The sequence below is a fragment of the Muntiacus reevesi genome, chromosome 1, assembly GCF_963930625.1.
Source record: "Muntiacus reevesi chromosome 1, mMunRee1.1, whole genome shotgun sequence".
NCBI lineage: Eukaryota > Metazoa > Chordata > Mammalia > Artiodactyla > Cervidae > Muntiacus > Muntiacus reevesi.
This window is the reverse complement of record NC_089249.1, coordinates 245,746,545-245,758,891: the sequence shown is the minus strand read 5'-3', so window position 1 is coordinate 245,758,891 and position 12,347 is coordinate 245,746,545.

Here is a 12,347-nt window from a genome sequence, read left to right as displayed (position 1 = left end):
CTCACACACACACATAAAATTGTGTATGTATAAAAGTCTAGATAGAACTCTTATTAGATTCTCCAAGAATTCTGCAAAGCCCCAAATGATGAGGAACCTAATTCAAACACAAACAAACACCAATAACAACAACACAATTTACATTCTCATAGGTTTCCTGGACCCAGATAAATGCAGTCTGTTAGGGGAATATGAACTGTTACACCTCAGTTAGATGGGAACTCAGATCATTCCGTTGAGCCTGAGGATTAATTTCATTTCTCATTTGGTCACAGGATGTGTGAAATGGACCCAAATTGTTCCCTACAGACCCAACATCTCTACTGAGTCAGGAGCCTGAAGCCAGCATGAGGAGACCCACACAACTAAGTCATTTCCTAAACAAAATCCAGGGGCCTGAGATTAAATTCCCTGTGTTTATGCCTCAGCCTCACTTTTACCACCTCAGTAACATCCCAAATCCTTTTTTTCTAGTCCTTTTCCCTCCCAGTCTTCTGGTAGCACTAGGTGGAGGTTAAAAGACCTCTGCTGGGAAGTGTTAAGTCTCAGCTCCACCACTGTATGCCTTATTTTTTCTTTTAAAATCTCAAGTTCTTGTTCTAAGCTTTTCTAAATCTCTTTCCTCAAAATGTACCATGGAGATGATAGTACATGTTTCATGGGGCTGTTGACTTAGGAAATGCATGAGAGTGCCTGGTTCATAATTCCTGGTGCTGAATGAGAGCCCTCGTGTGGGACTCCCACCCCCTCTCCTCACTGCATCTCTGCTGCTCTTCCTACTCATACACCTTCATTCTCAGGCCAGGCCGGCTGGGGAGCAAGAGGCCACATCTACCAGATCCCAGCTGACTTGGTTCCTTCCAAGTACAGAGACATTTTTTGATTTTATGATTGTTTTATTCCACTGTTCATCACACCAGGGGAACAGCTGATGAGTGGCAAAATTACAAGCTTGAAGAAGTGACAAAAATTAAGAAAAAAAAAAAATCTCACGGTAGTCATACTTGACTCACGATTAGAATAAACCTGAATTTCTGTAAGCTCCACTGACTCCTTTTTACATGGCTCTACAGAACTCTGTTTTGTTTCTCTCTAGGTTTTGTTCCTGCGGATGGACATATTTAATCATCTGATGCCTCTGAGTTGTTTTGTCCTGCTCACATCACTCAATAGAGAGGCTCCATTCTATGATTTAGGCTCAGACATTGTTTTTTTTTTTTTGGAAAAAGAGCTATGGTCAAGTATGCCATTCAAGGGCTTCCTGACTTGTATTATTTATTTTATAAGACATCTCAAAGATGGATCTCCTGCTCTAGGGCCCTCCCCTACTCTGAATGTGTTTGGTCTGCAGACACCATCTGAAGAAACCCTACCCAGCCTGGCAAATCCTTACCTCTGCTCTGTGGCTGCCTAGAAATGGAGCTCAGAGACATGGTGTGACTTTCCCAAGATCACACAGCAAAGCAAAGGGAGAGCTGAGACTCGTTCCTCTGTTTCAGATGGTTTAAATTTGGGCCCATAGACCCCTAGGGGTGTTGTTGTCAGTAGGAAACTGATATTAAATTGAGGCCCAGAAAAGGCCAGTGAGCTGAGAGCGGGCTTGCAGTGAGTTAGGGAGACTGCTGAGACCAGAGGCCAGTTCCTCTGACCCCATGTACAGTTACCGTTTGTCCCGTGACTGGCAGCAACTGTCTCTCAGGAGAGCTCCCTGAGGGCAGGTTTTCCTATCTGCTCCTCAAGTATCAATATTCACTTTTTCTCAGCCCTGAATTGGATCTTCATGCTCATCTACAGTATGAAGTCCAAGCAGTTTTTAATGCACCCCAAACATGCATGACTTGGCTGTCAATCCAGGAAAACTGGAAATAAAGTGAACACTGCTCTGATAATAGTCACATTTTTCTTTCCTTGAGGTTCTTACAATAGGTTTTTCTTGGTCTCAGGGTTGGATTGTGGAAAAGTGGGCAAGGGGAACTTTTTAGGAGCATTTGTTCTCTTACATGTCTCTCTGTTTTATAAAACCAGCCGAAGCTCCACAGTCTGAGCAAGCTGCCCTTTCCAGCAGATCAAGGGATTCTTAGAGGGAAAAGTGGTTGGAGATGAGATTTTTTATCTTTTTCTTGGGACTTCATTTGGATACATAGAAATATGTAGCATGATACTTGGTAAACACCTTTCAAATCTGTGATTCATTAAACATGGCTTACCTGGTTGCTTCTCTGTGCAGGGACCACAACATATCAAATGAGGCAATCTTGACCTCTGTCCATAAAGGTGTGGGATACACAGGCTTGGGTGAGCAAGTAACCACTCAGTGGGCTTTGTTTGGGGGTAGAAGTATGAAGAAGTGCCCTGGGAATCCAAAGGAAGGAAAGAAGGATTCTAATTGACATAGGAAGGCCAGGATGATTTCTCTCAAAGATCCTTGAATTGGTTCTTCATGAATGAGACCATTTCACTGAGCATAGTAAACAGGCAGGGTAACAATCTGAGCAGAGATAGGGGGACTTATAGGAGCATGGAATCTCTGTGATTGTTTAAGAGTCTATTTTAATCTAATGGGGACAGGAAGCTAGGAGTAGCTTAGGTTCTTTTTTTTTTTTTTTTCATTTATTTTTATTAGTTGGAGGCTAATTACTTTACAGTATTGAAGTGGGTTTTGTCATACATTGACATGAATCAGCCATGGAGTTACATGTATTCCTCATCCCGATCCCCCCTCCCACCTCCCTCTCTACCCAATCCCTCTGGGTCTCCCAGTGCACCAGTCCTGAGCACTTGTCTCATGCATCCAACCTGGGCTGGTGATTTGTTTCTACTATAGATAATATACATGTTTCGATGTTGCTCTTTCGAAACATCCCACCCTCACCTTCTCCCACAGAGTCCAAAAGTCTGTTCTGTACATCTGTGTCTCTTTTTCTATTTTGCATATAGGGTTATCATTACCATCTTTCTAAAAAGGCTTTGATTGATGGACTGAGGAATTTAGATTTGACCCCAGGGTCCTAAGAAACTGTTCATGTGTTTGGAGGAGGGAATGGCACCTTCAGCTCTGTTTTTGGAAATATTGTGCTGGCAAGACTGTGGAAGCTGCATTGGAGAGGAGGAGGCCTGGAGGCAGAGAGGCTCCCCAGGAGGCTCCTGCTGTTATTCAGACAGGAGAGGAGTTTGCAAGCTAGAGTGATGGCAGCAGTAACAGCAGAGAAGGGACAGAGTCAGAGCCATTAGGACTTGGAACTGAGATGAGCTGGTGACTGGAGTAAGAAGGAAGGATGACTGATTCTCTGTACTTGGGATTGTAGGTGATGTGATGGGTTCACTGGTAAAGGAACCCCAGAAGGAAGAATGAAAAATATTTGGGTGATATTGAGTTTGAAGTGCCCCTGGGTGATGTCTAACAGGAAGTTGGAAATGTGGGGCTGGGTGGACCTACAGATGCCTCAGTGGGGACTGGTGTCTGATGACTGGCACCTCCCTCTGATCGAATAATCATTACTGTGATGATGCAGTGTAAGTGCTGAATAGGGGCTTGCCACTATACCAAAGCTTTCGTACGTAACATCTCACAGGGGAGCATTCCAGACTATCAATATTATTCTTGGAGTTATTGATAATAAACAATAGTTACTTGGTGCTTATTATAGAAAAGGGCTGCATTTGATGCTTTCAGAGCATTATCTTATTGTGAACCCTTGTCCAGATGTTTGGGATGATTCTATTATTACATTCATTATAAAGGAGAAGAAACTAATATTTGTAGAAATTAAAACATTTGCCAGAGTTGGATATGTGATATTTCAAACTGAACAATCCTCATTGTCCTGAGACCTGGAATAATTTTTCCATAGTGCCATGACAGTGCCGGATACACCATCCAGGATCAAACATTCTCCCATCCAAGAAGACTAACAGTGAAAAAGAAGGAGGTCTTCTCCCCTCTCTTTATTTCTTCGGTTATACAAATGTAACCCACCAAGTCCTTGAGGCAGCACCGTGGTCACCTGTCTCCTTGTAAGTCTTACAAGCATCCTATTTTAATGGATCACTTCTCATCTATCATCCCTCAGGCTCTGGCTCAGTTTCTGTGCTGAGGCATAAGGAACCTGAGCTATTTGGAACCCCTGGAAAGGCACCTGGTGGTGTCCAATCTGATACCATCTGCCTGGGAGCTTACAAACCAGACAGCCTTCTCTTTCCTTCAGGCCAGTAGCATCATGCACCCTTGGGTAGCCATCCTGAGCCTCCTACTCCTTCTGACAGGTAGGTGAACAGGTGGGCTGTGCTTTGGAAGCCCTGAGGATGGGGGAATGTAGCGAGTACGTAGGTATGGTCAAGCAGGGTAGATTTCTAGGGCATTGTTTAAAAATAACGGGGTCAACTAGTGAACAAAGGACAAGGCTGAAACCTTAAGCCAAAGAAATTGCTTAAACCCTAAGAATTATAAAATCTATAGCTAGATGAACAAGGCATGATACAGTGCATTTGCTGCCATTTGTGTTGTTCATGTGTATGCATGAGCTACTCACGTGTATGGAGTAAACAGTAACCATTGTTATGGCATGGAAGGGAACGGGAAGAAGAAATGGGGATGGATGGGAAGGAGATGAGTTCTTTATTGTACCATTCTGTGTTTTTTGATTTTTTTTAACCATATGCAACCATTTCTTTAAACCATTTAACCATTTCTTTAAACCATTTCTTTAAAAAGAAAATATTTTACCTTCCCTCTTTTCCAGTGGCTTAAGACTCCATGCTTCCAATGTAGTGCGTGTGGGTTCCATCCCTCGTTGGGGAACTAAGATTCCCCATCTGTGCTATATGGGAAAATTTTTTTTAATGGATAAAATATTTTAATTCAAAACATTCTATGAGAGAGGGGAGAAAATTAGTGATAGATATATCCTAAAATTTAAAAACAATCTTTAGAGGTGGAATATGAGTAAAAGTGCAATTTAAAATTATACTTCTATAACAAATTTTTTAAATTAACATGTATTAGCTTTGTGATCCCAAAATGATATTAAGCAAAATTAAATATTATCAGAATTCCAGTGAAGAAAATACTCTTATACTATGTAACAACGAATGTTTTATTCCCAAAGCACTTCCCAGACTCACAGCCCAGTCCTAACTATGAAAAGTGAAAGTGAAAGTGAAGTTGCTCAGTTGTGTCCGACTCTTTGCAACCCCATGGACGGTAGTCTACCAGGCTCCTCCATCCGTCCAGGCAAGAGTACTAGAGTGGGTTGCCATTTCCTTCTCCAGGGGATCTTCCTGACCCAGGGATCGAACCCAGGTCTCCCACATTGTAGGCAGACGCTTTTTACCGTCTGAGCCACCAGGGAGGTCCAAACTATGATTAGCTGTTAAATCTTATGTTTCTTTTAGGAACTTTTTGCTAATGCAGGGTTTTTAAGCCGCTGCCACAGGTGAGAGTTTTCCTGCCTGTTTTTTTCTAAGAGACAAAATTTAGTATTTTACTGAATATTCTCCAATTTTTTGGTTTTGCCTGTGTAAGTGAACTGTGATTCATTGCACGTAACTCAAGACAAGATCCTTGCTTGAACTTTTTGGAATGACCCTAAAGCCCATAAGACTCAATTTCTCCTAAAAGTATTATACACCCATTTTCCTAAAAACTGACTTCTAAAGAGTTTACAAAACTTCTGCCTTCTAGTCAATGACGTTTAATGAAATATTAGACCTGTTTTTTAAAATTTAGATAAGACAGGGTATTATGAAGTGACTATGTTCAATGGCCATTGGAAAATTCAAATAAAAATTGAAAATCGAAACTTTGAATGCAATGGAGTTTTTAAACCAGATTTTAGTTAAGACAGTGATCAAATCTAGGAGAAAGGAAAAGCTACCAGTATGTTTTACATATTTAATAAACAGACACCTGTCAAATACAGGATGAATATCCATACACTCATACATTACTAGATGTCATTTGTTTCAATCAAATCTTTTGGAGAAAAGTTTGATCATATTCACCAAAAAGGCTGAACATATACCTGACTTTTATCCTGATATTTTCTCTAGAAAATCTGTCCTATTGGGAAGTATAGGACATTTTCATCAATTGAGAAAAATGTTTATATGATCTTTCATCTTCAGTCATATCTAGTAAACAGTGATGGTGCTGAAGAACATGTTAACATGGAAATTTGCTTATACTAAATTCTAAAAACTCAAGATACAGTCACATAATTTCAAACCAAATAAGCTATATGAAAAAAATTAAAAGTATTAAAATTAAAATATTGAGACCGCATGTTCTCATGCTCTGGTTTCTCTTTATTTACAGATGGTGTAACCTCTTACCATCGAGTGACTGGAGTAGCGGGTCAGTCTGTCAGGCTACCCTGCTCATATACTGGAGAAATCACAGCTGCATGCGGGGCCGAGGGGAATGTTCTTTGCTGAGCTGCGGAAGTAACATTATCTGGACTGATGGATACAAAGTCATTGTTTGGAAGGACAGACGTTATCAGCTTAAAGGAAATATTGGTGAAAGGGATTTGTCTTTGACCATAGAGAATACTGTCCCATCTGACAGTGGCTTGTATTGCTGCCGCATTGAGAAAAGAGGGTGGTTCAATGATAGAAAAATCATTCAAGAGTTGAGAATAAGGCCAGGTGAGTTTGTCTTCCTACTTCCTTTGATCACTTACTGTAGGCTCCCAGAGATAAGAGTTTTCTGTTTGATATTAACTCCCTCTTCCTTTAATAGAGAAACAGGAGGTTCTTATAGTTTTGTTTTCTAATAAATCTTCAGTAGAATAACTTGTATTTGTGTGGAGTAAAATATTAAGACTAATCTTGTTTCAGGATCATAGGCTAGAGGACCTTTCTAGTCAGTATCTCCTAAAGCCGTTCTTCAGGAGTTCTAGTTGCTTAATGAAAATGCATTCACTGTTCCACACTGAGGTATAGTGAACATTTCTATGGAGCTAAATTTATTCCACTTGAAGAACTGCCCTTTTCTCTAGATCATATCTTAAAAGAATTTTTAAATGTTCTTTCTTAACATTTTAAGACTTACAGAGAATTTCACATATATAAAATAGATATTTTGACAACAGTCAACACAGTCTTGTTGCATATACATTGTTCAGTTCAGTTCAGTCACTCAGTCGTGTCCAACTCTTTGCCACCCCATGGACTGTAGCACGCCAGGCCTCTCTGTCTAATACCAACTGTAGGAATTTACTCAAACTCATGTCCATTGACTAGGTGATGCCATCCAACCATCTTATCCTCTGTTGTCCCCTTTTCCTCCCACCTTCAATACTTCCCAGCATCAGGGTTTTCTCAAATGAATCAGCTCTTCGCATCAAGTGGCCAAAGTATTGAAGTTTCAGCTTCAGCTTCAGTCCTTCCAATGAATATTCAGGATTAATTTCTTTCAGGATGGACTGGTTGGATATCCTTGCAGTCCAAGGTATTCTCTAGAGTCTTTGCCAATACCACAGTTCAAAAGCATCAATTCTTCAGCGCTCAGCTTTCTTATTAGTCCAGCTCTCATATCCATACATGACCACTGGAAAAACCATAGCTTTGACTAGACAGATCTTTGTTGGCAAAGTAATGTCTCTGCTTTTTAATATGCTGTCTCAGTTGGTCATAAATTTTCTTCCAAGGAGCAAGCGTCTTGTACTTTCATGCATGACTGCAGTCACCATCTGCAATGATTTTGGAGCCCCCAAAAATAAAGTCTGTCACTGTTTCCACTGTTTCCCCATCTATTTGCCATGAAGTGATGGGATCAGATGTCTTGATCTTAGTTTTCTGAATGTTGAGTTTTAAGACAACTTTTTCACTCTCCTCTTTCAATTTCATCAAGAGGCTCTTTAGTTCTTCTTCGCTTTCTGCCATAAGGGTGGTGTTATCTGCATATCTGTGGTTATTAATATTTCTCCCAGAAATCTTGATTCTAGCTTGTGCTTCATCCAGCCCAGCATTTCTCATGATGTACTCTGCATACAAGTTAAATAAGCAGGATGACAATATGCAACCTTGACCTACTCCTTTTCCTATTTGGAACCAGTCTGCTTTTTTATGTCCAGTTCTAACTGTTGCTTCCTGACCTGCATACAGATTTCTCAGTAGACAGGTAAGGTGGTCTTGTATTCCCAACTCTTGAAGAATTTTTCACAGCTTGTTGTGATCCACACAGTCAAAGGCTTTGGCACAGTAGATGTTCTGTAAAAGCAGAAGTAGATGTTTTTCTTGAACTTTCTTGCTTTTTTGATGATCCAAAGGATGTTGGCAATTTAATCTCTTGTTCCTCTGCCTTTTCTAAATCCAACTTGAACATCTGGAAGTTCACAGTTCATGTACTGCTGAAGTCTGGCTTGGAGAATTTTGAGCATTACTTTACGAGTGTGTGAGATGAGTGCAATTGTGCATTGACTTTGAGCATTCTTTGGCACTGCCTTTCTTTGGGATTGGAATGAAAACTGACATTTTCCAGTCCTGTGGCCACTGCTGAGTTTTCCAAATTTGCTGGCATATTGAGTGCCAGAATCATCTTTTGGATTCGAAATAGCTCAACTGGAATTCTATCACCTCCACTAGCTTTGTTTGCAGTGATGCTTCCTAAGGCCCACTTGACTTCGAATTCCAGGATGTGTGGCTCTAGGTGAGTGATCATACCATCGTGATTATCTGGGTCATGAAGACCTTTTTCATATATTCTGTGTATTCTTGCCACCTCTTCTTAATATCTTCTGCTTCTGTTAGGTCCATACCATTTCTGTCCTTTATTGTGCCCATCTTTGCATGAAATGTTCCCTTGGTATCTCTACTTTTCTTGAAGAGATCTCTAGTCTTTCCCATTCTATTGTTTGCCTCTATTTCTTTGCTTGATCACTGAGGAAGGCTTTCTTATCTCTCCTTGCTATTCTTTGGAACTGTGCATTCAAATGCATATATCTTTCCTTTTCTCCTTTGCTTTTTGCTTCTCTTCTTTTCTCAGCTATTTGTAAAGTCTCCTCAGACAATCATTTTGCTTTTTTGAATTTTTTTCCCTTTGGGATGGTCTTGATCCCTGCTTCTTGTATAATGTCACAAACTTCCATCCATAGTTCTTCAGACACTCTGTCTATCAGATCTAATCCCTTGAATCTATTTCTCACTGCCACTGTATAATCATAAGGATTTGATTTAGGGCATACCTGAATGGTCTAGTTGTTGTCCTTACTTTCTTCAATTTAAATCTTAACTTGGCAATAAGTTCATGATCTGAGCCACAGTCAGCTCCCAGTCTTGTTTTTGCCAACTGTATAGAGCTTCTCCATCTTTGGCTGCAAGAATATAATCAATCTGATTTCAGTATTGGCCATCTGGTGATGTCCATGTGTAGAGTCTTCTCTTGTGTTGTTGGAAGAGGGTGTTTGCTATGACCAGTGCATTCTCTTGGCAAAACTCAATTAGCTTTTGCCCTGCTTAATTCTGTACTCCAAGGCCAAATTTGCCTGTTATTCCAGGTATTTCTTGACTTCCTACTTTTGCATTCCAGTCCCCTATAATAAAAAGGACATCTTTTTTGGAAGTTAGTTCTATAAGGTCTTGTCGAATTTCATAGAACCATTCAACTTCACCTTCTTCAGCATTACTGGTCAGGGCATAGACTTGGATTACTGTGATATTGAATGGTTTGCTTTGGAAATAACAGAGATCATTCTGTTGTTTTTGAATTGCATCCAAGTACTGCATTTTGGACTCTGTTGTTGACTATGATGGCTACTCCATTTATTCTAAGGGATTTTTGCCCATAGTAGTAGATATAATGGTCATCTGAGTTAAATTCACCCATTATAGTCCATTTTAGTTCACTGACTCCTAAAATGTTGATGTTCACTTGTGCCATCTCCTGTTTGACCACTTCTAATTTGCCTTGATTCATGGACCTATCATTCCAGCTTCTTATGCAATATTGCTATTTACAGCATCAGACTTTACTTCCAGCACCAGTCACATCCACAGCTAGGTGTTGTTTTTGCTTTGGCTCCATCTCTTCATTCTTTCTGGAGTTATTTCTCCACTTTCTCCAGTAGTATACTGGGCACCTACTGACCTGGGGAGTTCCTCTTTCAGTGTCCTATCTTTTTGCCTTTTCATTCTGTTCATGGGGTTCTCATGGAAAGAATGCTGAAGTGGTTTGCATTCCCTTCTCCAGTGGACCACGTTTTGTCAGAAGTCTCCATCATGACCCGTCCATCTTGGGTGGCCCTACATGGCATGGCTCATAGTTTCATTGAGTTAGATAAGGTTGTGGTCCATGTGATCAGATTGGTTAATTATCTGTGATGGTGGTTTTGTGGTTTTCAGTCTGCCTGCCCTCTGATGGAGAAGGATAAGAGGCTTATGGAAGCTTCCTGATGGGAGAGACTGACTGAGGGGGAAACTGGGTCTTGTTCTGAGGGCCATGTTCAGTAAATCTTTAATCCAATTTTCGGTTGATGTTGTGGGACTGTGTTCCCTCCTGTTAATAACCTGGGGCAAACTAGGTGGAGGTAATGAAGATAATGGTGACCTCCTTCAAAAGGTCCCATGCCGCACTGCTCTGCCCAGCACCCCCAAGCCTGCAGCAGGTCACTGCCAGCCCACGCCTCCCCCGGAGACGCCTGGACACTCACGGGCAAGTCTGCGTCAGTCCCTTGTGGGGTCACTGCTCCTTTCTTCTGGGTCCTGGTGTGCACAAGTTTCCGTGTGGGCCTCCAAACAAGCGTCTATTTCCCAGCCCTGTGTGAGTTCTGGCAGCTCTATGGTGGGGTTAATGGCGACCTCCTCCAAGAGGGCTTATGCCATACCCAAGTCTGCTGCCCCCAGAGTCCCTGCCCTGCGGCAGTCCCCTGCTGACCCACACCTCTGTAGGAGACACTCAGACACAGTTTTGTCTCAGCCTCTGTGGGGTCTCTGGGTCCTGGTGCACGCAAGGTTTGTTTGAGCCCTCTGAGCCTCTCTGGCAGGTATGGGGTTTGACTCTAAATGAGATTTCACCCCTCCTTCCATCTTGCTCAGGCTTATCCTTTGCCCTTGAACATGGAGTATCTCCTCAAAGTCGTTCCAATGCCATGCAGCTGCTGCTCCAGCGCCTACCATCTTGCTGGGACTTCTCTGCCCTTGGAAGTGGCATATCTCCTCGAAGTCACTCCAGTGCTGCACAGCCACCACTCTACTGGAGTGGGCAGCCTTTCTCTTCTCCAGGGGATCTTCCCAACCCAGGGATCAAACCCAGGTCTCCCACATTGCAAGCGGATTCTTTACCAGCTGAGCCACAATGTAAGAGCCTATATAGTTTCACCCCTTCCCTCTGCTCTGTCTTGGATTTTTTGAAACAGGTTTCACCCCTTATTGTTAAATCACTAGCTTTAAATTTAAAATAGCCTTATTGCTCTATGAGAACATTTGCATCTCAATAGCTATTGATTTGTGGCTTTTAAAAATTTTGTGAAATTCAAGAAACTAGGAAGTTTACATTTTTCCATCTTGAGGTAGACATTCTAATTTTCCTTACTGTTTGATGAAAGGATCAAGTTCTTCAGTATTTCCTAGTTTCTGGTGCTCTTTCCTAATAAATGTTCTCCCACTAAAATCTTCCATTGACAACAGAACCCAATGCCCCTGGCCTTCTTGAGCTATGTCTCTTGTTTAACTTAAATGAGCTTGATATTACATTACAATCTCCCATCCTTTGTACTTGGCTTGTGTCCTTGAAGGAAAGTAAAATAAGGTCAAATTTGATACAGCAAATAGCTGACTCTGAGGAAAGTACATCTAGGAAGTAATTTAAGGAAAATAGGCTGGTGCTAGAGACATAGGTAAGGAGGTAGCATATGGAGACGAGATTATTTTTAGAGTTGTAAAATTGTATGATTGGTCTGGCTGAATATTTTTTCAATGATACAGAAAAAAATTAGTAGGGAACTTTTATAATGTTTAGATATTCTTTAATAGATGAATATTTAAAGTCATTACCCTGTACAGCGGGAAACTGGTCTATAACTGAGCCAAAGTGACTCCACCTCCAATCCAATTCTTTGCTTAAGTTTTCTTGTACTTTTCACAGAATGAGCTTACTTTCCAAACTTCTGTTAAGGCTGTTCCTCAGCATCTTCTTCTACCCTTAGCTTCCTAGCTTCTTCCTCAGGAAATATTTACAACCAAGGAAGCCACATAGTTAAACAAGCCAATTCAGTTTCCTCTTTGTTACAGTCCTTTATCAGATTTTTTGCTTGCTTCCTTTTTTTGTCTAGATTTGATTTCAGACTGAACAGAGGGGATTGAGATTGCTCTCTTCGTCAAAACCTCTGACTACACTGTTAGACCAGAGT